Below are 23594 nucleotides of genomic sequence, written 5' to 3' on the forward strand. Positions count from 1 at the left end.
TGGCAGTCAGTTTAGCATACGCCAAAGAGGGTGAAGGCGAAAGCCTGCGCGCCCATGAGACATTCATTAAATTACTATGTCATGGCGCATCCGAATGGCATTCGAGTGCCTTGGTGCTGCGCATTATTTCTTATTACTTCTTTTTGCCACTAAAGGTCGCGGGTTCGAGCGCTTTATTTGACGCAACAGCTTAGGCTTAGTCAGTCACACCAGGAACAGCGATCCGTCTGCGGAGCTCCGCACGGTGCACTTCTTCCTTACATCTTCCCCTCTCGCTGAAGACTGAGCCACACAGGAGGCCTAAGGCGTCGTGAAAGACGAAGGGCTGGTGATACGGCTGGAGGCGATCTACGTGCACAGTTTCGCGGCCTCGGCGACGCAAGTCCGTAGGGGGCATCAGAGGTTCGATAATAATAATAATAATAATAATAATAATAATATTAATAATAATAATAATAATAATAATAATAATAATAATAATAATAATAATAATAATTTATTTCTGCCTCAAGAAATAAAGTTAGGAGAGCTGTTAAAAAAGCTGTCCTAAACAGCTTGACTCGGCCGCAGCCCCAAAATACAAAGCATCAGCGACAGGCAATCTCATCGCAGACATGACGGCTTCATGTTCAAAAAATAAATAGCAATATAGCAAAAACATCAGAACAAACAAAATGTTATCTGCACTTATATGTGCACAAACCAAATTACTTCGTCAGAAGCGTGATTACACATATTTAAGACAATCGTCAAATAACATGCATCAAATAAGACCACAAATGACAAAGAATAATAGACACAATTGTATAAATAGAACAAAGAAAATATCCTATATTAAGTTTAACTATACCTAAACATTACTCCATGGTACATTCTTTTACATATGAATTGCATATGGAACTGATATCTCGTTGGGTACAGGTAAACAAGTTGATGTTAGCAGATTCGTACGCGTTGAGGAGGGAAGAGAGTGTGTGTTGGTGGTGCTTTTTCCACGTATTGATGCGTGCTATTGGTACTAACCAGTTTTCGAGGTGTCTGAAATGGTAACTCTTTTTATTTTCTTGTAAGTTTGCTAGACGCCGAATGTGACCTATATTATGTCTTATTTCTGAAGTAGTTTACCGGAGAAATTGACTGTAGGAGTCCATGGTATCTGGAGACAAACTTGGAGGAGACACCTGGTGTCGAAGTAGGAGGCACCTACAACCAAACGAGAGCGTCAGGCGAAAACTGGTGGTAGGGGCGCCCGTCGCATGACGAAATTTCTGTAGCGCTTGTTCCTGCGTTGTAAGCGAGTGCGCTAGCTGACATTCTTCTGCATACCGGGTGGCTTCGGAAACCGGTGTACCCTCGGATACGTCGGGACGGTAAGTACGAATAGTGTCAATGGTAGATGACCGTTCTCGGCCATATGGCAGAAAAACGGGAGAAAAGCCCGTCGTTGCCTGGGGTGCGGTATTGTAAGCGTACGTGACATAAGGAAGGATGAGGTTCCAGTTGATATGGTTGGAGGCGACATACATCGAAAGCATGTCGCCAAGAATTCGATTGAAGCGCTCTGTCAAGCCGATAATTTGCGGGTGATATGCGGGTGGTACAGCGATGAATAACGCGGCATTCAGTGAGAAGTTCTTGAATGTCATCGGCGAGAAAGACGCGACCTCGGTCGCTAAGGAGTTCGAGGGGAGCGCCGTGACGTAGAACGATGCGTTGAAGCGGGAACGAGGCAACGTCACGAGCCGTCGCGGCAGGCAGAGCGGCTGTTTCTGCATACCTCTTGAGGAGGTATATAGCCACAATTACCCAGCGATTGCCAGCAGCTGCGTATGGCAGAGGCCCCGTAAAGGTCTACCCCAACCCGTTCAAAGGGTCGCGAAGGGTACGGCAAAGGTTGCATTGGTCCAGAAGAGCGGGCATTGACATTCTGTGCAAGAGCGTATGTACTTTTGAACAAAGGTGTACATACCACGCCAATGAAACATATGACGTAGTCTACTGTAGGTCTTAAAGAGTTCTTAATAAAGAGTCGGTCTTAAGAAGCGCATACAGCAGTGCGGAGCTGCCGGGGTATTACTAGCAGCCATTTGCGGCCCTCGGAACGGTAGTTACGGCGATAGACGATGCCATCGCTGATGGCGAAGTGCGAAGCTTGTCGTCGGAGCGATAGGAATGGTGGGCGTGCAGGTGAATCAGAGAGGTAATCTGTCAAAGATGAAATCCAGGGGTGCGATCGCGCAAACAGCTCGCTTTTCCGTTCCTTCGCTTGCCTTCTCGTGATCGGTCAGAATTGTGATTGCGTTAGCGGTCGTCAGAGACAGCGGGGCGGTACGACAGCTTTCCCACTTTGTGACGTAGCAGTCAAACCGAACGTGCGGAAAGCGAGCTGCTTGCGCGATCGCACCCCAGGAGTCCTTGCACAGCTCCAAAGCCATGTCGACAGAAGCTAATGGTGGAAGTGGGTCGTCTAGGACGGACACACTGACAATGTCGGCGTGGACAGGCGAGCGCGAAAGAGCATCGGCATCGGCGTGCTTCTTGCCTGAATGGTAGACAACCCGGATGTTGTACTCTTGGAGCCTCAGTGCCCACCGGGCTAGGTGGCCGCTGGGATCTTTGAGGGACGACACCCAGCAAAGTGCGACAGCGAAGGACCGGCCGTACAGGCATGGACGAAATTTTGTTATGGTCAAGATGATTAGTAAACATTCTTATTCTGTGACAGAATTATTTGCTTCAGCTTTCGTGAGAGTGCGGCTCGCGTAAGCAACAACATATTCTTGGTAGCTGGGCTTTCGCCGGGCTTCCGCAGTACCGGTGGTGTTGTGAGCAGGCGCCGTAGCGTCGCTAAGGCATCATCGCAAGCCGGGGACCACGCGGAAAGATTGGCGTCTCCTCGAAGAAGCTCTGTCAGGGGTGCCTTAATCGAAGCGAAATTGCGGATGAAGCGGCGGAAGTACGAGCAGAGGCCAATGAAACAGCGCAAGTCTTTTAGAGCCGTGGGCTTCTGGAATTCTTTAACAGCACGTAGCTTAGCGGCGTCAGAGATAAGCCGTCCATCGACACGACATGTCCAAGAATGGTCAGGTTGCGTGCCCCAAAGTGACATTTTTTTTCAACTTTAGTTGGAGGTCAGCGTAACTAGAGACAGCGTAAAACCTCCTCCAAGCGTTGAAGGTGAGTAGGAAGATCTGGTGCAAACACTACGACATCATCCAAATAACACAAGCACGTGTTATATTTGAGGCCTGGGAAAGTATTATCAATCATGCGCTCAAATGTCGCGGGCGCGTTGCAAAGGCCGAATGGCATCACACGAAATTCGCATAAGCCATCTGGTGCGATGAAAACAGTTTTAGGCTTATCGTCTGCAGCCATAGGCACTTGCCAATAAATAACCAGAGCGTAGATCGAGGTAGGAAAGGAACTCTGCACCTTGTAAGCAGTCTAGGGCGTCGTCGATGCGCAGCAATGGATAAACATCCTTTCGGGTTATTTTGTTTACGCGACGGTAATCCACGCAAAAGCGGATCGAGCCATCCTCGTTTTTAACTAAAACAACTGTCGATGTACATGGACTGTCGGATGGTTCACTGACGCCACGCTTTAGCATTTTATCTACTAGCTCATCATTCACCCGGCGTTCTGTCGACGATACGCGGTACAGTCGCTGCCGTAGCGGTGAGTGAGCACCGGTGTCAATTCGGTGACATACAGTCGTAGGTCGACGCACAGAAGTGCTATGGCTGTGAAAAGCAGGGCAAAATTTGTCGACGAGACGGAGAAGGTCATGGTGTTGCTTGGGGTTTAAGGCGTTGTCGATGAGCGCGCTGAAAACGTCTTCAGGCGATGTGACAGTTACGGGACTACAGTAGAGGGTTCTGACCTCTGATGATCCAACAGGAAGGTCCAACGTGGTAAGGGTGTCGCAAGGCTCCGCAGTGCCGAGAGATTCACCGCGCAGCAATGTAATCGGGAATGGGAAGTGGTTGTATACAGGAAGGTGAGTCGCACCAGCTTGAAGGCCAAGCAGCGTGGTTGGGAGTGGTGAGATGTGGCCATGAACGAAAGCAGAGGAAAGTTTGAAGAGTACGGTAGAGTCGGAGGCAATGGAACAGGATACAGGTTCCTGAACGCATCAGTGCGGAGGTATCGGGATGTCGTCAGTGAGGGACAACTTGGTGCAGGAAAGCGAAACGTCGTCAGATATGGTATTGTCAAGTGAAGAGAAAGCGACTTCTACACGGTAGCAATCAATGACAGCTTGGTGACGGGAGAGAAAATCCCAACCTAAAATAATATCGTGGGAACAGCGGGGAAGAATGATGAACTCGACAATGTAGAGCACTTCCTTAAATTTGAAGTCTGGCGGTACACGCAGCCACCGGCTGGACGTGCTGTGGCCGAGCGGAGCAATGCACCGAAGAAAGGCATCGTGACTTTTCGTATTGAGCGGCATAGGTTTTCGGCAATTGCAGATATGGCGGCACCTGTGTCAATAAGGGCAAGCACAGAGACGCCTTCGACAGCGACATTAATAACGTTTGGCGGCGAAAGAAGAGGGCTTGAGCGTTGCGACGATGACCCAGTTCTTGCCTCGGGAACTGTGCCACTTAGTTTTTCGTGTCAACGGTAAAGGGACGTCCACACATCGGGGACAGCGAGCGAAGACGGGGAGAAGGAGAACGGCCGTCAGAAACTGGGCATAAGCTTGGGCGGGGAAGGAGTAAATCGCGGGCTGGAGCGTAAGACAACGGATGGTCGCACGCAGGTGTGCACGGGTCGTCATGTGGTTGAAGGGGACGACGGCGGCACAAGCGTGCAACGTGTCCGGGAATACCACGCGAATAGCAGATCGGCCGATTGTCCGCTGTGCGCCAGGGATTATTTATTTGATGAACAGGAGCTCGTGCCGGCATGGAGGCAAAAATAGGGCTCGGCATCGGAGGCGGAGCCCGGGACGTCGGTGGTCGGGGTCGTGCGACGGCGCTGGCGTAAGTTAATGGGGCGGTGAGTTGAGGCGCCCGTTCTAGTGGAAGGACCTCGGACACACGTTCTTGTATAACGTGTCGTAGGGTCGGACTAAGGGGACGAACTTGACTCCGGTGGTTCCAGATGAGGGAGAGCTGGCGAGCAACTTCTTCCCGCACAAAAGCCTTGATCTGAGAGAGGAGGGTGGGACCTTGAAAGGGAGAGGTTAAGCCGAACAACGATTCCTGATGGGGAACAGGGCGGCGGGTGACGAGGCGTTGTCGGCGGAGCTCGTCATAGCTTTGGCACAGCTCAATAATTTGGGACAAGTAGAGGGGCTCTTTCAAATCAGCATCTGAAACGCGTCCTCGTCGATGCCCTTCAATATATGCTTGATTTTATTGCCCTCAGTCATGGATGCATCGACGCGTTTACAGAAATTCATCACATCTTCTATATAGCTGGTAAATGTCTCACCAGGCTGCTGATAGCGCGATTGCACACGCTTTTCGGCACGAAGTGTTCGGTGGCCGAACACTTCGCTGAACTTTCTCTTGAATACAGTCCAGCTTGGGATGTCACTTTCGTGGTTCCGAAACCACAAGTGGGCAAATTCCGGTGTGGTAAAAAGGAACGGTGCTTAATTTCATGTCATCCCATTTGTTGTTCACACTGACGCATTCAGTTGATGAGAACCAGTCATCAACGTCGTGGTGGTCAGTGCCGCTGCAGATGGGAGGGTCCTGTTGACGGAGTGTGCCGGGGCATACGGAGGACTGGGGTGCAGGTTGTGGTAAGCTTGTGGCGTTTTCGGTGGTCATGGCGGCAGGGAGAGTCCAGTTGCGCAATTCCAGGATTACAAGAGAGCCAGCAAACCTCCACCAATTCTTGCAAAGAAGTCCGACACGGCTGTGGACGACACGAATGACGCCGACAGGAACACGCAACAGCGTAGGCTTAGTCAGTCATACCCGGAACAGCGTCTAGCCCGAGCCCCACTTGCGTAGCGCTTTCAATCCGACTGCGGAGCTCTGAACGACGCACTTCTTCCTTACACTACCTTAATTAACTGTGCCTTAACTAACCTCGCCCCATATAACACCAAAGGTCGTGGCTTCGAATGCCAGTTAACTCTATATTAATTAAGTGTGCCTTAATTAAGTTCGGATTAAGACCAAAGGTGGTGGGTTCGAGTGTCTGAATTAACACCATCTTAATGAACACGATGACGACGGTGAACCGCGCACGATCAAAATTATTGATTGAGCGTTGCTTGCTTACTCATAGAAGACGATGATGACGGTGACCCGCAGACCAACACAGTTGTTGCGTAAGCGTTTGCATATATGCAAGACACGAAGTCGGGTGGATGTAGTAAGTAAATTACTACACCGAGTCGTCATCGTGTACGACTTTGCTCCGACGACCCGGTTTTCGCTCAAGGATGTTGAAGGTCGACTGAACGATGAGACTTGCGCCTTAATAAACATCTCGTGAGAGCGCGAGCTTTCGCCTTCATCCTCTTTAGCCGAAGCTAAAGCGACTGTCAAATTTTAACGCTATAGCGTTAAGGGCCCCGCGTAGCAGAAAATCCGGTGTCGGCGTCGGTGTCGGTGTGGGAGCGAGCGGAAATAATCAACACAAACACCCTGACCGCGCAGGCCCTCTGCGTGGCGGAAGTCGTTAGTGAACAAAATTGAATTTCTCAAAGTAAAATCCGTCAGAAAAAGAACTCGTGGTAGCTTTCAATGGTGGCGTAAGGCTAAAGACACAGCGGAGCTCATCGGTTCCTAGCTGGTCCTGGCTTTACGAAGGGATGCTAAGTTATACGAAGTAATGCCAAGTAACACTAAGTTATACGAATTGTATAATATCATAAAAAGCCAACAAACAACGACACCAAGGACAACAGAGGGGAAATTGCTTGTACTTCCTAATTGAATTCAAGAAATGATAAATTAATAGAAATTAAAACAAATAAAAAACAACTGTCCGCAGGTGGGGAATGTGATGTGTTTGTCACCGATCTCGGCGGCGTGCGGGTGTCAGAAGAGATGGAGAAGGAAGACGGATGGCGACACAGCAAACAGATTTTTTAATAACACGTAACATTCAAAACCAAAACTAAAAATCAAGCACACCCAAGCACACTACGGGAAGAAATACTAATAAAGATACAAACTAAAGCCTAATGTACACAACAAGTTCTACTTGGCGCCTACGCGCGTCCGTGGCGGCTAACTCTTCAAAGTCAGGCAACCCTGTCTTATCTCTGAGACGCTACGAATAAGAGTCACCTTGCTGCGTTCGTCGTTGCACGTTTGTCCGAGTCCGAAGCTCGTCGGCCCTTTTTCTCCAGCAGTAGGTGTTCTCGTTGATGCTATAGTCGCCTTTGCCTTGCCGTCAGCGCGTCGTCTCTTTATCGGTAGGGAGCTCGCGGGTACTTCGTCGGAGATGAGCTCGTCAGCTCGTCGGCGATGGCGCTCGGCGTTGCTTAGGCCCACCTGGGTAGGCCTAGCGTCGGGATGCGTCGCTACCTCTTCGTGAGTGCCGACGTGGCGTCCCGCGGAGAATCGAACGTGCCGGTCTGCCGCAGAAGGGGGATCCTCTCTGGGGTGCCCGGCCCTGCCGTGAGAGGCTGCAGCCAGTCCAGGAGCCTCGCTCGAACTTGCCGAGGTCGACGGCCACACCTTGGACGGCCAACGTCACGGACTCAGCCAGACCCCCAAGTCTCCCGTGGCCAGAGCGGAGCTGGCGATGCGACCTTCCTGGCCCGGAGCCACGTCGATAATCCTCAGACAGCGCCGTTCATCCCTCGATTACGGCTCGGCTCACGCGCCTCGAGAGCTCGTGCCGTTCCGAACACCGTGCTTCACGTGCTCTTCTTCTTTTTCGCGCCGCAGGCGGCCTCTTACATATGACAGGGAACGAACCCACGTCTTCGCATTACAGTCATTGTCATTTTAGGCGGCTCTTTTATGACCTACATGACACGCATGTCATGACATTCATGTCATGACCTATCATTTAGGTTCATCATACAATGTTGTCATACTATGCCAATTTTGGTACCTACCAAGCTAACGAAACGACCATGAGAGCACCAAGACGTAGGCAGCGGTTTCATGACCTACATGACACACATGTCACGATATTCATGTCATGACCTGTCATTTATGTTCATTATACACTCTTGTCGTAGTATGTCAATTTTGGATAATACCAAGTTTGCGATACGACCATAAGAGCACCAAAACGTAGGCGGCTAAATAGATAGAAAGATACTGTCAAAGTGGAAAATGTTCGCCAAGAAATGCTTCGCATTTAAAAGCTACAGTTGCCGGGAAGCCTGGTAAGCAGCCAGGGATCTTTTGAATGCTATTGCGTTCCACTCTCCTAGCGTGTTTTAGCTGAAAAGATGAAGACTTCCATAGTACTGAACTATTTATTTATACTTCAAGGGTCGCATATTCATACTTTTATAGCGGTCTTACTTTAATTGCAACGCAACTCCAGCTCTGCCCGTATGGGCAGAGAGCCGTTTTGACCTATCATAGATGGCTAATGGCCGATTTGAAGTAAAAAAAAAACAGATTGGAATAGTCTTACGTTATACCGGCGCTACCCTATTAAACTTCTACTAAGCAGCTGTGTGCATGCCACGCTGTGGTGTGGTCAGAGTGAGACGGATATTCGAGCTAAGTTCATACTTCATTTGTCTGATCCTTTCTTTCAGCACTCAGAGACGCCGACAGTTTTCCTCCGGTGTCTCCTCGCACCAGCGAGATGTTACGCCGCTATCGGCGGTGCTCTTCACCACGCCATCGGCGGAACGCTAAACCTTGTACACGTTTCCAATGCTTGGCCCCCGGGCAAAACTGCCATTTTCTTTTCTTAATAAAGTGAGCACAACGGCAATGACGCCGAAAGTAGCCCGACTCCGTGGTGGCAACGCACCTATGATGCTCCCCTCGACGGCCCACTGTGCCTCTAGCCTGGTGCTGGTTAAGTAGCGGTGCCGAGGAACCTTGGTGCTGCGCAGCCACCCACCACAGACATGCTCGTAAAAGTCCTCGCACGGCAGGATCGAATCTGTCATCGACTCTGTGAAAACGTTCACTGGAGGCAGGGCAAAAGAAATGAAAGAACACTGTTAGTGTCTTTAGAAGAAGAACTGAAAGTTGGGCGAGCGGCTATGACGTTATTTTGGGAAAGGGCGTCACCGAAAGAAAAAAAAATCACAACATATCCACGAAGTGAATGATGAGTGGGCGAAGCACTGGGGGATCATTCGGGTAAACCACAGCTACGGACGAGAGATAAAGAGAGCGCGCGTCGGGAACGAGAGAGAAAATTACACCATCTTCCCGTAGGGGAACCCTGAGTAGTATGCGAAGCAGCCATGGGGTCCACTCAAGGTAGTTTTATCAGCTGTATAAACTTGGACATGCAGCAGCACCGGCAACGCGCAGAACTGTTGTCGACGCCGTCGGCGTTTTGCCCGCGTTCGCACCGAACGCCCGCAAAGTGGAACCGGAAGTGGAACCGGAACGCCATCTAGTTAACACTTCATAAAACTACAGGTGGCTACGGACACACAACGCCATCTATTGAGCAATTCATAAACTAGAGGTGGCTACATACTACTACTACTACTACTACTACTACTACTACTACTACTACTACTACTACTGCTACTACTACTACTACTACTACAGAGGAGGGAACAACCCACACCCTAAGGAGCTTCGCCCCTAATAGTATGCGAAGCAGCCATGGGGTCGACTCAAGGTAGTTTTATCAGCAGTATAAACTTGGACATGCAGCAGCACCAGCAACGCGCAGAACTGTTGTCGACGCCGTCGGCGTTTTGCCCGCGTTCGCACCGAACGCGCGCAAAGTGAAGCCGGAACCGGAAGTGGAACCGGAACCGGAACGCAATCTAGTGAACACTTCATAAAACTACAGGTGGCTACGGACACACAACGCCATCTATTGAGCAATTCATAAACTAGAGGTGGCTACATACTACTACTACTACTACTACTACTACTACTACTACTACTACTACTACTACTACTACTACTACAGAGGAGGGAACGACCCACACCCTAAGGAGCTTCGCCCCTAAAACACAGACATGAAAGAGCACGATAACGCAAGCGCCGATTCTCAGCTACGGGCAATATCGAACAGTCCGGACGCTGTGCAAATATGAGATTAAGGGAGCGCGAGTCGTGTTCACGTAGCAACTGTCAGCCGCGCAATGCCTTGCGTTGCGAGAAATGCGACACCGCGGCTGAGATGAGCCAAGCATATGTTGTCGCCAAGCGTCGTAGCCAGAAAACCTGGGATGTTGCAGAGGCATGGTACTATCGCGCTCAGTATGAGCTACACCGCGGGAGCGCGTGGCCAAGTGCCCTGTAAGGTTGAACAGTGGCGCCGATCTTGACATGTTTTCGAGTTATTAGGGAAAGGTTTGGTTGTTCCTGCGAGTGCACATCGCCTCACTTGCTTGCGTTCACGCTCGCCCTCGTTTTGCCCAGTGGTGATATTAGCTTCGGAATTGATAACGGCCGCCTTGGCTTGACGCCCAAACTTCGTGTTCGACAAGTCGAGCTTCACAAAACACGTGATATCTAGCCTGGCTTTTTGTGTTTACTTCATTTTATTTAATGGGGAATTCCGGACTGATGCGCAGCGCACCCTATTGCGTGTAAGTGGTTGCGTGTAGTGCGCACAATGAAACACTAATACGTTGTTCACTTAGGAAAATGTCCGAAGTGCGAAACACTGAACGCCTGCGAATAGTTCCACGGTCCCTGAAGCAATATACTCAATGCCAAATAGCAGAGATGACGCGGAGGTTGAATAAGACTGTCAATCGTATCATCCAAGCTTATAGAGATGAAGGACGCATCAGCGACGCCCCTCATAAACGGCACCCTCGTGCAACGACAGCTGCTCAGGACATGGACATCCTCGACGCCGCGCAGGCAAGTGCCTTCAGCACTGCCAAGGAGATAAGTGCTGGCGCTGGTGCAAGCGTGTCGACAATAAAAAGACGACTGGCGCAAAAAAATCTCAAGAGCCATGTTCCGGCCAAGAAGCCGCGCCTCTCCGACACAAACAAGACGGTGCGGTGCGTCTCAACTTCGCGACTGAACACGCCTCCTGGACCACGGACGATTGTAAAACTGTACTTTTTTCCGACGAGTCTACCTTTGCAACACGCTGGGACGAAAAGCAACGTCTGTGGCGCCCTGTCAACACCCGATACGACCCCCTTTACGTGCAGGAAGTCGCATCGAGCGGCTGCACTGCTGTCAATGTTTCGGGTGCTATGTCCCGAGATGTACTTGGCATTTTCCACCGCAGTGAAGGACCGCTGACATCAGCTAGGTATTGCGACATACTTTATTGTGTCATGATCCCTTACGCGTTGAACGGACCTTTTCCTGAAGGAGAATTCCTGCTCCAACAAGATCTGTCACCTGTACACGCCGCAAAGGTTGTTGAGGAGCTCCTGAACATGCGAGAAATGCGGTGTCTCAGGTGGGTCTCAGGGATAGAATGAAGGTCGGGCTACACAAAATAGGATTGCACAGATCATCCGCTGATGAGCTATGGGGCGCTGTAGAAGAAGAATGGGTGCGCCTTCAAAATTAACGCGGTTTCATTGAGAATCTGCACGCGTCACTCCCGTCGAAGATACAGAACGTGATTGCCGTTCAAGTGGCTATGAGCCGCTACTATGGCGTGACGACCGCTCCATCTATTTTCTTTACTCGTTACTCGTGTTTTTGCCATTTATTATTTCCTTTCATATTAATAAAATGTCATTATCTCTGTTGTTACTACAATTTTGCCTTTTTATGCTTTCTGATTCCAGTCAGTATACATTATTCACGTTGTTATTCATATAATTATCTTGACTAAGGCTTTTTCACTATGTTATTTGCTTTGTATTCCAATGAAGATGTATTACAATTCTCGAGTTATTTTTCTGTTGCTAATTTGTTTGACAGTGAGAAATGGGCTTTTCTTTGCTATCTTACGCTATACTTGCCAATTCCTATGACACAAAAATAAAACAAACCAAACAATCAGCGCAGCTTTTGTTTTCACTGAAATACAGGAAGCGTTTTTCTCATTCCAGCCACATTTAGTTCTCTTTTGATGATCACTCAATCTTTTGGGAAGTCTGAAGTTTCTTAGTCAATTAAGAGCACTGCACACGACCTCACGTTGACGTATCCAAGAAAAGCGTTTCCTGCCAGCCCTATTTTATAGGCGAACTGGCTAGAGACTGGTATACGCTATTAATTTGGGTTATCAGAACGTATTATCAGGTGCAGTTCCGGTAAAGAAGCAAAGTACGGCTACTGCGGCCACAGAAGAAATGATGCTAAAGTGCACCGGAAGGGTATCAACGGCAACGCGTTGGGCATTGGCAGCACAGCTCTGCTAAAACACTCTTCTGAAAATATTGCACAGCCTGTGTCGGCACATGGTATCCCTCTTCGCTAGAAACATGACACAATCAGAAAGTGTTTAAGTAAAAAGCACTCGCTTAGCCCTTTTTGAACGAAGGTAGCACTCATTCTTTGATAAGTTTCGCACGCCATCTCTGGTCGGCGGCAAAGTCGCTGTATCATCTTCTCTTCAGTAAAGACAGAATGAACGAGCAAAATAAATGGCAAAAGGTTCCTTCAAATGAAGGAGGGAGAGGGTGAAAGCAAGCAAGTGGAGGTGATGCGCGCTCGCAGGAACAGCCAAACCCTTCCCTGATAACTCGAAACATGTCACGATCGGAGCCACTGTTCAACCTTACAGGGCGCTTGGCCACGCGCTCCCGCGGTATAGCTCATACTGACCGCGATAGTACATACACCCTAAAACATATACGTGCATCAGTTTTCATTCATTTGCGTTGCGTGAGAAATAACTTGTTTTTTACCGGCTAAAATAGAAGTTCGTTTATTCAAGTGTTGTTATATATTAGGAGCCCATTTCTGCGTCGAGAATCGGCGCCGGCGGAGTAACCTAGCGAATATGCACAGCGAAAGATGAAAGCGAGCGCACATCGCAGCGGGGGTTGAACGACTCCAGGTGGAAAGCAGAGAGAAGGGTGCAGCGGAATCACGAGGCGGAAAGCGCAGGAGGGTATGGCGAGAGCGTGAGAAAAAAAGCGTAGTGCGGCGACGATGGCTACTAGATGGCGTCAGAAAAGCACGCGTGGTCTGGTAAATTTGTCGGCGGCGGCTGCGGTGAATCGCGCCACGTCTCACGCACGCGCAGGCTATCGCGTTCTCCAGATTAGCGAGGAAATCGCGCCACACTCCGCTCCGTTTGCAACGTGCCGCCTGAGACAGATTGTCCGCTCCAGCTAATACACAGCGAAATGAAACATGGATACAGGTGCGCTCAAATTTCCCATTAGGGACTATCGCAATCGTCGGAGAATTTTTTTGTGTGTTTTTGTCGCAAATAGACATTCAATTTAAATTATCGGGTTTTACGTGCCAAAACCACCTTATGATAATGAGGCACGCCGTAGTAGGGGACTCCGGATTAATTTTACCACCTGGGGTTGTTTAAAGTGCACCTAAATCTAGAATAGCAGCTTGCTGGGCTAGTTGGTTCATTGCAACTCGTGTAACAGCGCGAAAAATAACAAGGAAGGGACGACAATAGAGACAGAGTGAAAAGAGCGCTGACTTCCAACTGTTTATTCTACTGACGATGCTAGGCATATGTAAATATACGAAGCGTCAGCGAGAAAGGAAAATCAAGAGGATAAGGAAAGAAACATCAGTCAGCATGAATGGCACAAGGTGATAACAACATGGACCCAATCACCAACCATCTAAAAATCGTAGTTCTTCCTTAGTCAGTGTTAGTGATGGCATACTCACACACATTTCTCCCGCACGAGCAATCTTAACTACCTCAATTATTTCTCTGACGAGCTGGTCTTTGTGTCGAAATACAATCCCGCTTTTCTTGAACTTAGGCTTGCATGGCTTGGTATGACGACACGTAGTCTTATCACCACATTGACGGCAGTGTAACCCAAGCTGACCCTGATTACCGTCACTTACATTCTTGCTGTGCTCTCTTAGTCTGGTGTTTACGCATCTGCCAGTCTGTCCAATGTATTCGCGTCCGCAAGCCAACGGCACGCGATATACGACACCCTCGTCACAAGAGATAAAACGATCCTGGTGCTGAATCTTGCATAATTTCTTCTCTTTGATTTGCACGGGTTTGTTTTCTTGCAAAGGATTGAAAGTTTTAGCGGAGCTGAAAACACAACATCAACGCGTACGCGTTTCCCAATCTTCTTTAGATTGTGGTAAGCTTGGTGGATGAACGGAATGACGGCTATTTTCCTGCGCACGTCCGAACCTGCCACATCTTTCTTCTGAGATTGCCGAACTGCTCTCATTTTTTGCAACAAGCCCTCAGCCACGGACACCACCAAGGGTTCTGGGTATCCCGCGTCAGACAGCCGTCTATTTTTAAGTGCTAGGCTTTCTTGGAGCATATGTTCACAAGACTTTGTTAGAGCATTAGTAAAGCAGTACTTAACCATGCTACGCTTCACGAGCTTTGAGTAGAAGATACACCCGGCAATAAAGCTTTTTTTGCTCTCGGATCATATAACCCCAACATACGTGATCATTAAAAAACTTTAGTCGTAGCTCTAAAAACCTAATAGAATTCTTCTCAGGCAGTTCATGCGTCAAAATTAAGGGGTTTAAGTTGCGCTTGTAGATATCAAGCACGTTTCCAACTGAGTCATAAAAATCCGCATTGGCGTTTTCAATGATGATTAAAAAGTCGCCCACAAATTTCCTCGCGTTTCCTCGCGTTTGTGCGCCTGAATCTAACAACGTGCAAACCTTACCTGAAGTTGAACTTCGCACGTGTGTGACTCTCTTCACTTGTGATTGTCACCGCGCTAATACTTCGCCGCTTATTTCTTGAACGGCGTACACGTATTCGGCGTTGCATAATTTCTTGCCTTTATGCAGCATGCCACCCATGGAAAAATCTTCGGCGTCCAGTATTGGCTGCAAGCCATGGTACAACACAACCGAAAGTGGCGGGTCCATATTGTAAACGTGCTGCCCGAAGCAGACGACCGAGCTTGGTACTACCCAGTTTCGGATTGAGGGCGCCTTTTAGCACCATTTTTGCAGCGCCCCCTGGACAACGCAAGAGCCCCATAGGTAAGGGCGGAATTTAGCTGTAGCCCAAATAATGGTGAGGCATTCCTTTTCGGTCGTAGAATAATTGCCTTCCGCTTTCGACAGCGACCGGCTGGCGTAAGCTATCACGCGTTCAAGTACGCCTTTGCTCTTGACTAGGACGGCACCGAGGCCTAGGCTACTGGAATCAGTGTGAATTCCTGCATCGGCGTCTTGGTCGAAGTGCGCAAGGTGGCGACTGCATGCGTCGTTTGAGTTCTTGAAATGGGTCGACCTGTGGTGTTACCCATTTGAACTCGATATCACATTTATTTAGGTGTATCAGCGGCTCAGCGATGCGTGAAAAGTCCTTGACAAAGCGCCTGTAGTAGGCACACATGCCAAGCGATCTACACACTGACAAGAACGACGGGCTGCTGGAACTTTGCGATGGCAGCTGTCTTCTGCTGGTCGGGGTCGACTCCACATTTGCTGATGACGTCGCCCCGGAATAGAAGCTCACCGTAAGCGAAGCGGCAATTTTCCAGCTCCGGAGTGAGCCCTGATGTTTTGATGGTTTCTAATACTGTCGCAAGCCGCTTAGGTGATCGTCGAAATTTCCGGCGATAACAACGACATCATCCAAGTAAACAAGACAGGTCCGCAACTTCAATCCTGCTAACACCGTGTCCATCACGCGCTGGAACGTTGCAGGCGCCGAGCGCAGTCCGAATGGCATCACCTTGAACTCAAGGAGGCCGTCTGGCGTGATGAAGGTGGTCTTTTCGCGATGCCTCTCGTAGACTTCTATTTGCCAGTAGCCATTCTTGAGATTCATCGACGAGAAGTATTTAGTGCTGCAGAGCCGAACAAATGCATCGTTTACCGGTGGGAGGGGATATACGTACTTCTTCGTGATCGTGTTCAGTCGTCGACGCAGAAACGTAGGGTTCAGTCCTTTTTCTTCATCGAGACTACAGGAGATGCCCAAGGGCTTTTCGATGGCTGGATGATGTCCTGCAGCATTTCATCGACTTGCTGCCTTATAGCTTCACGTTCTCGCGTCGAAACTCGGTAAGCGCTCTGGAGGAGTGGTCGAGCGCACTCTTCAGTTATTATGCGATGCTTTGCAACTGGTGTTTGTCGAATCCTCGATGACGTCGAAAAACAGTCTTTGTATCGTCGGAGAAGAAAAAGAACGGAACCCTACGTTTATGCGTCGATTATCGCTGCCTGAACAAGATCACGAAGGACGTATACAGCACGTCCACCAGATGTAACATGGTGGTGACAGTCAATAACACAGTCGTAAAACTGTGAATGACGAAAGTAGCGTTTTTATTGGGCGAACTTGTGCCCACAAAACAAGTGGCACTCGAAGCACAACGATAGCGGTAAACGCAGTCGGCGGTCGTCGAAAATATGATCGGTGGGCAAGCGCGTCGGCTTTTATACATGAGTCATCGAAGGTTCCAGAGTAATCGCTGGTGCCCGCGTGTCCTCCAGAAAGTACTATACAATTCGCGTCGCGGATACGTGCAATCAGATTGCACAAGGTTCGGTGAGAACAGACAGCGTATGGAACCATCGATAATATTCCAGAAACTTCCGATACATGCAGGCGCTTCCTGCACTGAGCGCCAACATTTGTTAGACGGTGAAACACATTGCATGCCCCGAGAAAGGTAAACAAGTACACGTGCCATTATCTTACCCACAGAAGGGTACCTAAGGGCTGCACATATGCTTGCAACCGGATAATACAGAGAACAAAAAAAATGACAAATTGTCCACATTCTCGAATTTGAATCTTGCGCCGACATTTCCCCATAGCGCATTGCATAGCAGAGACCGTATTTCAGCCAATCTAGGAAGAAACGTTATATTTATCATCACCCCCCGAAAATTGCCCTGTCTCTCTGTATGGAAGAAATGTTTGCATAGACTTGCTGTAAAATTTCCACGGCGCTACCGTGATAAAGCGCGCTATGCACCATGGCAGAACTTTTTTTTGACTGCATGTGTACATCATCGCAAAAGACCTCAGAAAATAAAAATAACTAAACAAACACTATAATTAAATAAATAAGTTAATAAATGTGTACTTGCTTTTTTATTTCCTTACCAAAGTCTTTGCAGTCATCCGTGTAGCAAGTAGTGTTTTCCGGCATTTTGTGCATTGTTGGAAACAGGGAGGGATTCAAGCAGCCTGCGAAAAAGGTTTAGGCAAATGGATAAATCAGAATCGGAAAGAACGAGTTAGACCTTGCACACAGAAAGCCCGTCATTGACTGCGCCACCGTTGGCATCAGATTCTCGCTTTTGTCACTCTCGACAGATCGCGAAATAGCCGAGAGAGACATACGAGCCGCAGCCATCCAGATCTCGTATCACTCAACCAAGTTAGCTGCCAAGCAAATATGCCGTGTTCTGGGTCATTTTCAGCATTCTTAGAGGCAAAAGACTCAAGGAAACGCAAGAAGGTGCGATATAATTGAGCTCGGGTGGGCGTCAATTGAGCACCCTTGACTTAAAACGGGAATAAACAAGACGTACAAATAATAACAATAATTTTTTTCTTGTGCTAAGTACAGTGAGACGCAGCAGGGACGCAATGGACGAAAAGCAGACCCGAAGTGGGACGCAGGAGCGCAACGCGCTCCCGTGTGTCACTTCGTGTCCGCTTCATATCCAGTGTCCGCTTCGTCCCTGTTGCGTCCTACTGTACATAGCGCAAGAAAAAAATGAATGCTCACCAACTAGCCAAATTCATAACTCTTCTAAATAATAACATAGTCATTATTTTTATTACAAACTATTACAAGCCTTTTTATTTTTCTTAAAAATGCATTCCTTTAGCTTTCACTCGTAAAAGGACTCTTCTTGTTCTTTCGCTTTCAAGCGGCTTCTGTTTTAACAACTGCGGCGTCCCGAGTGCGCAACCCAACACTGTCGCAGTTCTAAAACCCTGATGCTCCTCCGAACGCAAGAGCAACCAACGCAATGCAATTCATTAAAAAAGCATGAGCCATTACAATCTGCGAAGGTGGATGGCTAACGAAGCTGTTTTGCACACGACACAGAGGTGACAGAGAATTTTGATCAAAGGTACGAACACATTTTATTGTCTTGAGCGGCGGTGGTGGTCATCGGGACGAAAGGCGCACACACACACAGACACACTAATTTATTCTCGTGTTTGCTCTCGTGGTAGCTATTCGTCGGCACGTTGCTCCTCGGTAAAGTCCCTAGATGTTCTGCAAAAAAAATATCTAGGGACTTTACTCCTCAGGAGTGCGCACTATTTGCGGCGTTCCCCATTACGACGAGAGAAGAGAGGTGAAATTCAAAATGGAGAACGGCACCTTGTCTCATACACACCGCTGCCCCGGGAGAGTGGAAGGATACTAGACACGCAAGCGGTTGGAACGCCGACAGAGAGAGGGCGGCGAAAACGTAGACATGGCCGACGCGAGTCGGCCTTTTTTGGGCTTCCCGTGCAATATACTCGCATCACGGCGCCCATCGCTAGCCTTTTCGGTCGCCCACAACTGAACTCTCAATGGACATTTGTGTTCTCTCTAGTTACACCACTAGCCTTTTGCGTCTCAAACAGCTGAACTCTGAATTGACCTTTGTGTTCTCTCTAGTTGTATTTAGCCTTCGTTTTCTTTCTTGGTTTTTGTCACCTTTCCTGTTTTTTATTTGCATTTAATAGCCACTCAACGCTCAAGACAGCGAAGCTGGCCGATTTATTGGGTCTTGATGGCTTACATATTGGTGGCTTACATAGCATGTTGGTGCATGCGCAACACCATCACAAGATCTTTCCTGGCCTCGCAAGGCGGACTCGCGGCAAGTTCTCCACAGCCGTACTTCGTCAAGCTTTGTAGAATCCGCGCACCGGCATCCTCTTCATGCATGCAGTAGGCTCACTGCGCGTTGCATAGCGCAGCTTCCAACACCAACACCGCGTTCCAACACCGATCCCGCGTTCCACCGCGTCCCAATGCCGACAACGCGATGTAACAAACCCGCTCCGTGAATAAGTGTCTCTCTCTCTCTGACTTACGGCAGTCACTGCGCGTTACATAGCGCTACATGCAACACCAACACCGCGTTTCAATGCCGACACCGTGTTCCACCGCGTTGCAATGCCGACAACGCGTTCTAGCAGACCCGCTTCGTGAATGTGACTCTCTCTCGCTCTCATTTTATTTATCTCTCTGCCGAGCACACCGCGCAAAACCTGTTGTTCACCTTGCAGAGCATTGGCACGAGCACGTGCGAACGCGGCAGCTGTAGACGAAGACGACGACGTCGAGCGCAAACATATGTTTCGCACAAATGCACGTTCTGCAAGTGTGGCTGTATAGCCTAGTGTTTACGACGCTCGCCTTAGGACCGTGGGTACGCGGATTTGAATCCTGTCTCGGCAAGAAAGTTTATTTTCTTTTAATTGTTTCTTCATTGCTGATGATAGTTTCCTGATATGAACAACAACAGAGGGTTTAACAGCTTCGCTGTTAAAACCTCTGCTGTTACTCTTGTGTCTGAGACCTCTTGGAGTCCCAGGTGTGACAACGGCCGTTCAAGGGCGCGTTACAGGTCCCGGAGCCCACTACCAGGAGTCCACAGGAGTTCCACTACCTGGAGTTCCATTGCGCTGTGGACCCTTCCTGCACTATCACCAGGATCGGCCCAAATTTTTCCTCGCGCAGAACAAAAAAGAGCGGAAACCGAGAGATAAACAGCGTCGCTGTAAATTATTCCCAGCTTAATAGGCCTTAGGTGATGGCCTTAGGTGTAAGCGTTCGCGCGTTCAACGGCTACCGGTGCCAACGCAACTGTTACGGCTTGTATGGCGCACGCACGTGGGCAAGGTAGCGTGGCGATAAAAAAACAACAAGGAAAAATTAAAACAAGAAGAAAAAAAGCACCAGCACTTCCCCTGTCGAGAAAGCGGGGGTAAGCGAAGCTTGTCGTGTGTGTATCTCAAATTTACCTTTTATTACCTCCTAACTTGCTGTCTTTAAATATACTTTCTTTTTAAAACTTTAGTCCCTCTAAAATCAGTCTATCTCTCTTTCTCTCTCTGTCTTTCTCTCGCTCTCTTTCCCTCTGTCTTGATATTTCTCCCTCTCTTTCGTTCTCTCTCTTTCTTTCCCTCTCTCCTTATTTCTTTACTTCACTCTCTCTTTTTTCTCTATTTCTTACTATATTTCTATCCCTTCCTCTCTTTCTTTCTCTCCTTCTTTCTCTTTCTTCATTTCTCTATTTCTTGCTTTCTCTCTCTCTTTCTCTCTTTCTTTTTTGCCCCTCGTATGGGCCATTGAGCTTGGACCCTTTTTGTACTATCGCCAGGATCGGCCCACTTTTCAGCGTGACACCGCCGCCGCCGACACTTGTGAGCCTATAAAGCTTCGCTTAAAAAAAAAACAGCCCTTCCACTGGGGTGGAGATGGAAGACCAGCGATGCTGTACTATGGTGGGAATTATGTATTTCCAATTGTGACTATTAGGATGTGATGGTGTATTTGGTTACTTGAACAAATAAAGAATAAGGAACATATATGATCCGGTGGTTTTCATCTATTTACTGACCACAGAGACCATGGCCTTATGGTCGCTACGGTAAACCGCCATAGGGTGTAAGGCGAAGGTTGGCACGTTCTTCATAAACACATCACCAACACCGTGCGCGTTCGGTGCGAACGCGGGCAAGACGCCGCCTCCGTCGACAACAGTTCTGAGAGTTGTTTGTGTGACCGCAAACAACCGCTGTCAAAACGCTGGCGTGAGCAAGCGTGCAAGCAGCAGCGAGAGAAGGTTAATGCAGTGTATCGCTTCAAGGGAAACTCAGCGGCGGAAGCACAGCGTATACAAAGGTAGGAGCCATGTTGCGGATAGCTTTGAAGATACGGTGCGCGAGACCGCCTGGCGCCGCGCATAGTACAAGTTGCTCGCAGAGCAGAAGCCGCACCCCTCCCTCCCGCGCTGCCTTCCCCCTGTCCTCCTTTCGCGTGGGAGATTAGTCGCCAGTGCCTCTTGCGCCCGGTCGCAAGATACGCATTTGGTGCCGCAGCTAAACGTCGCCTCCCCTTCTCGCGCCCCCCCCCCCCCCGTCCCCCCATGGCCTTTCGCGCGACAAAAGAAGTCGCGTTTCTTCTCCACCGTGCGTTCACTCCACGTGAAAGCACGCTTCCCTCACGCGCTTTCACTTGCACATAAGCATACGGCCAATGAGAGTTATTTTCTACATCCAGACGCGACTATCGAAGACTGAGCCCTTAATAGCTTCGCTGTAAAAGAACGTTACGCGGAAACCCGATAGCCCTCTTTGTGGGGAAACCTCTCCAAGGCGAAAAAGAAACATCTGCGGATGCTGAGGGATCTCTGCCTGCCTATAAGCTGTCTCCGGTGAAACCAGTGTTGAGATGCTCCAAGGTGGCACAAGACCACCGTTTTTTTTTTTACTTCACATAAGAGAATGCAATCACGTTTAATAGCGAGATTTAATTTTTCTTTCAATGGTGATCTGTCAGGGGGGGGGGTATAATTACACAGTTTTAGTTTAGCGACCGCAGCTGCTGCGCACGCCTTACGCAAGGGTATTACGCCCGAAAGTGAATTCCTCACATCGCTTCTAGATGACCGTTCCGTATGCGCCACCGTGTGAACAATTTCCAACAGACTTATTATTGATCCAGGACATTCCTCAGTGCTGCCTCTAGCGATATTATTGAACTTTCACAAAATAGGGAGTCATTTTGGTTCAAGCAAACTATACTATTGGGATTCGTGTGTGTAAACTGTGTTCCTTCTTTTGTCCATGTATTTTACGCGCAATGCTACACGTTCATAATGGAAAACCCTATACTATAGTAGCTCAGTGGTCTACCATGTCTAGCCTAGTCCATGTCACACCCATTGAGGTTGTTCAAAGTGTTTTATTTGCTGCTTTACGCTGACTGTGCTCTAATCGTATGGGGCCTTGGTGATAATGCAGAAATGAACTCGCTCGTTGCCCGAGGCAGACAGTTATTTTTTTATTTGTGGGCAGAGGGAGCTTATTGTGACAAGTCGGTCTTATTTTGGAACGAGATCGATGATGTGTTAATGAGCAGCATTTCCCGTAGTCAAGCGAATTCCGTAGTTGCTGATCCCGCTATGTTTAATCATCAGTTAGGGTTTCGTTATGGTTGCAGTGATTACATCTGTGTAATCTTCATCCTCTTGTTATAAAGATGCGTATTTTCTATCCTGGAATCGGCAGAGAGTATTAAATATATTTGATATCTTGATTCTCCATTAGTGCTTTTCCAGGTCCACTTCCTGTTACGGTGCTTCCTAGAAATAGTATTTATTATTATTCGGAGCCAATTCCTTTCCGCGAATTCTACCAACATCTATCCTCTACTACTTCTAGAATGGATGCTGTAGCTGCCAATTGCCTTTTCCCCAGCCTGTCTTTCCCCCACTTCTGCATTGAAGTCGCCCATGACTGCAGCATAATGAGTTTGCACCTTTCTCATTGCTAATTCAACACGTCCATAAAACTGTTCTACTTCTTCATCATCATGACGGGAGTTTGGAGCGTAGTCATGTACTGCCTTTGATCTATATCTCCTATTTAGATGTATTACAGCGACTGCTACACTCTCGTTACCCCTGTGAAATTCATCAATGTTGCCCGCTGTGTCCTTATGAATTAAAAATCCTACCCCATATTCTCTCTTATCTGGAAGACCTCTGTAGCAGGGGACGTGGCTGTTAGTCAGCACTGTATAAGCCTCACTTGTTGTTCTAACCTCACTAAGGCCAACAACATCCTTGGCAATGCCGTCTTAATTCCTCAGAGCGCCCAAAACTTATTATATGAAGCCATATCTAATGCGAATGAAATTCAACCGTGCATAGGAACCAGTCGCCCCCCCCCCCCCCCCCCCCCATCACTAGCCTCAATATTTTCAAATGTTTTGTCACAAAATGGGCACGATGTATCGTAGGGACCATGGTACTCCTGTGGCCAGAGAGTGGTTACAGACGTGGTGAGAGCGACCCCGACACGCAGCCTCCGTAACGTAACCTCCCCTCGGCGGGTTAAACCACCAGGGAGGTCTGACCGACATGGAGGTATAAGAGCTCGTATGGTACGTGGGAGGTTTTCTTTTTCACAAATCATTTTTCCGCAGACGTCTTCAGAAAAATGCAAAAGTGGGTGCGTCATGATCTGAGGGTGGGTTGCCAAATCTGCTTCTAGGAAACCCGGCAGGGCTACTTGAGGCACCCATGGCACGCGTATCACGATATGCGTAGTGGCAGTAAAGCGGTGAATGCTCTCGTACAGCAGCGTGGACCGAGATACTCTACGTATGCCGTGCATGGCTTGAGTCGAGTCCGTGCCAGCGAGCTGAGAATGTCGAG

Source organism: Dermacentor silvarum, chromosome 8, assembly GCF_013339745.2.
Source record: "Dermacentor silvarum isolate Dsil-2018 chromosome 8, BIME_Dsil_1.4, whole genome shotgun sequence".
NCBI lineage: Eukaryota > Metazoa > Arthropoda > Arachnida > Ixodida > Ixodidae > Dermacentor > Dermacentor silvarum.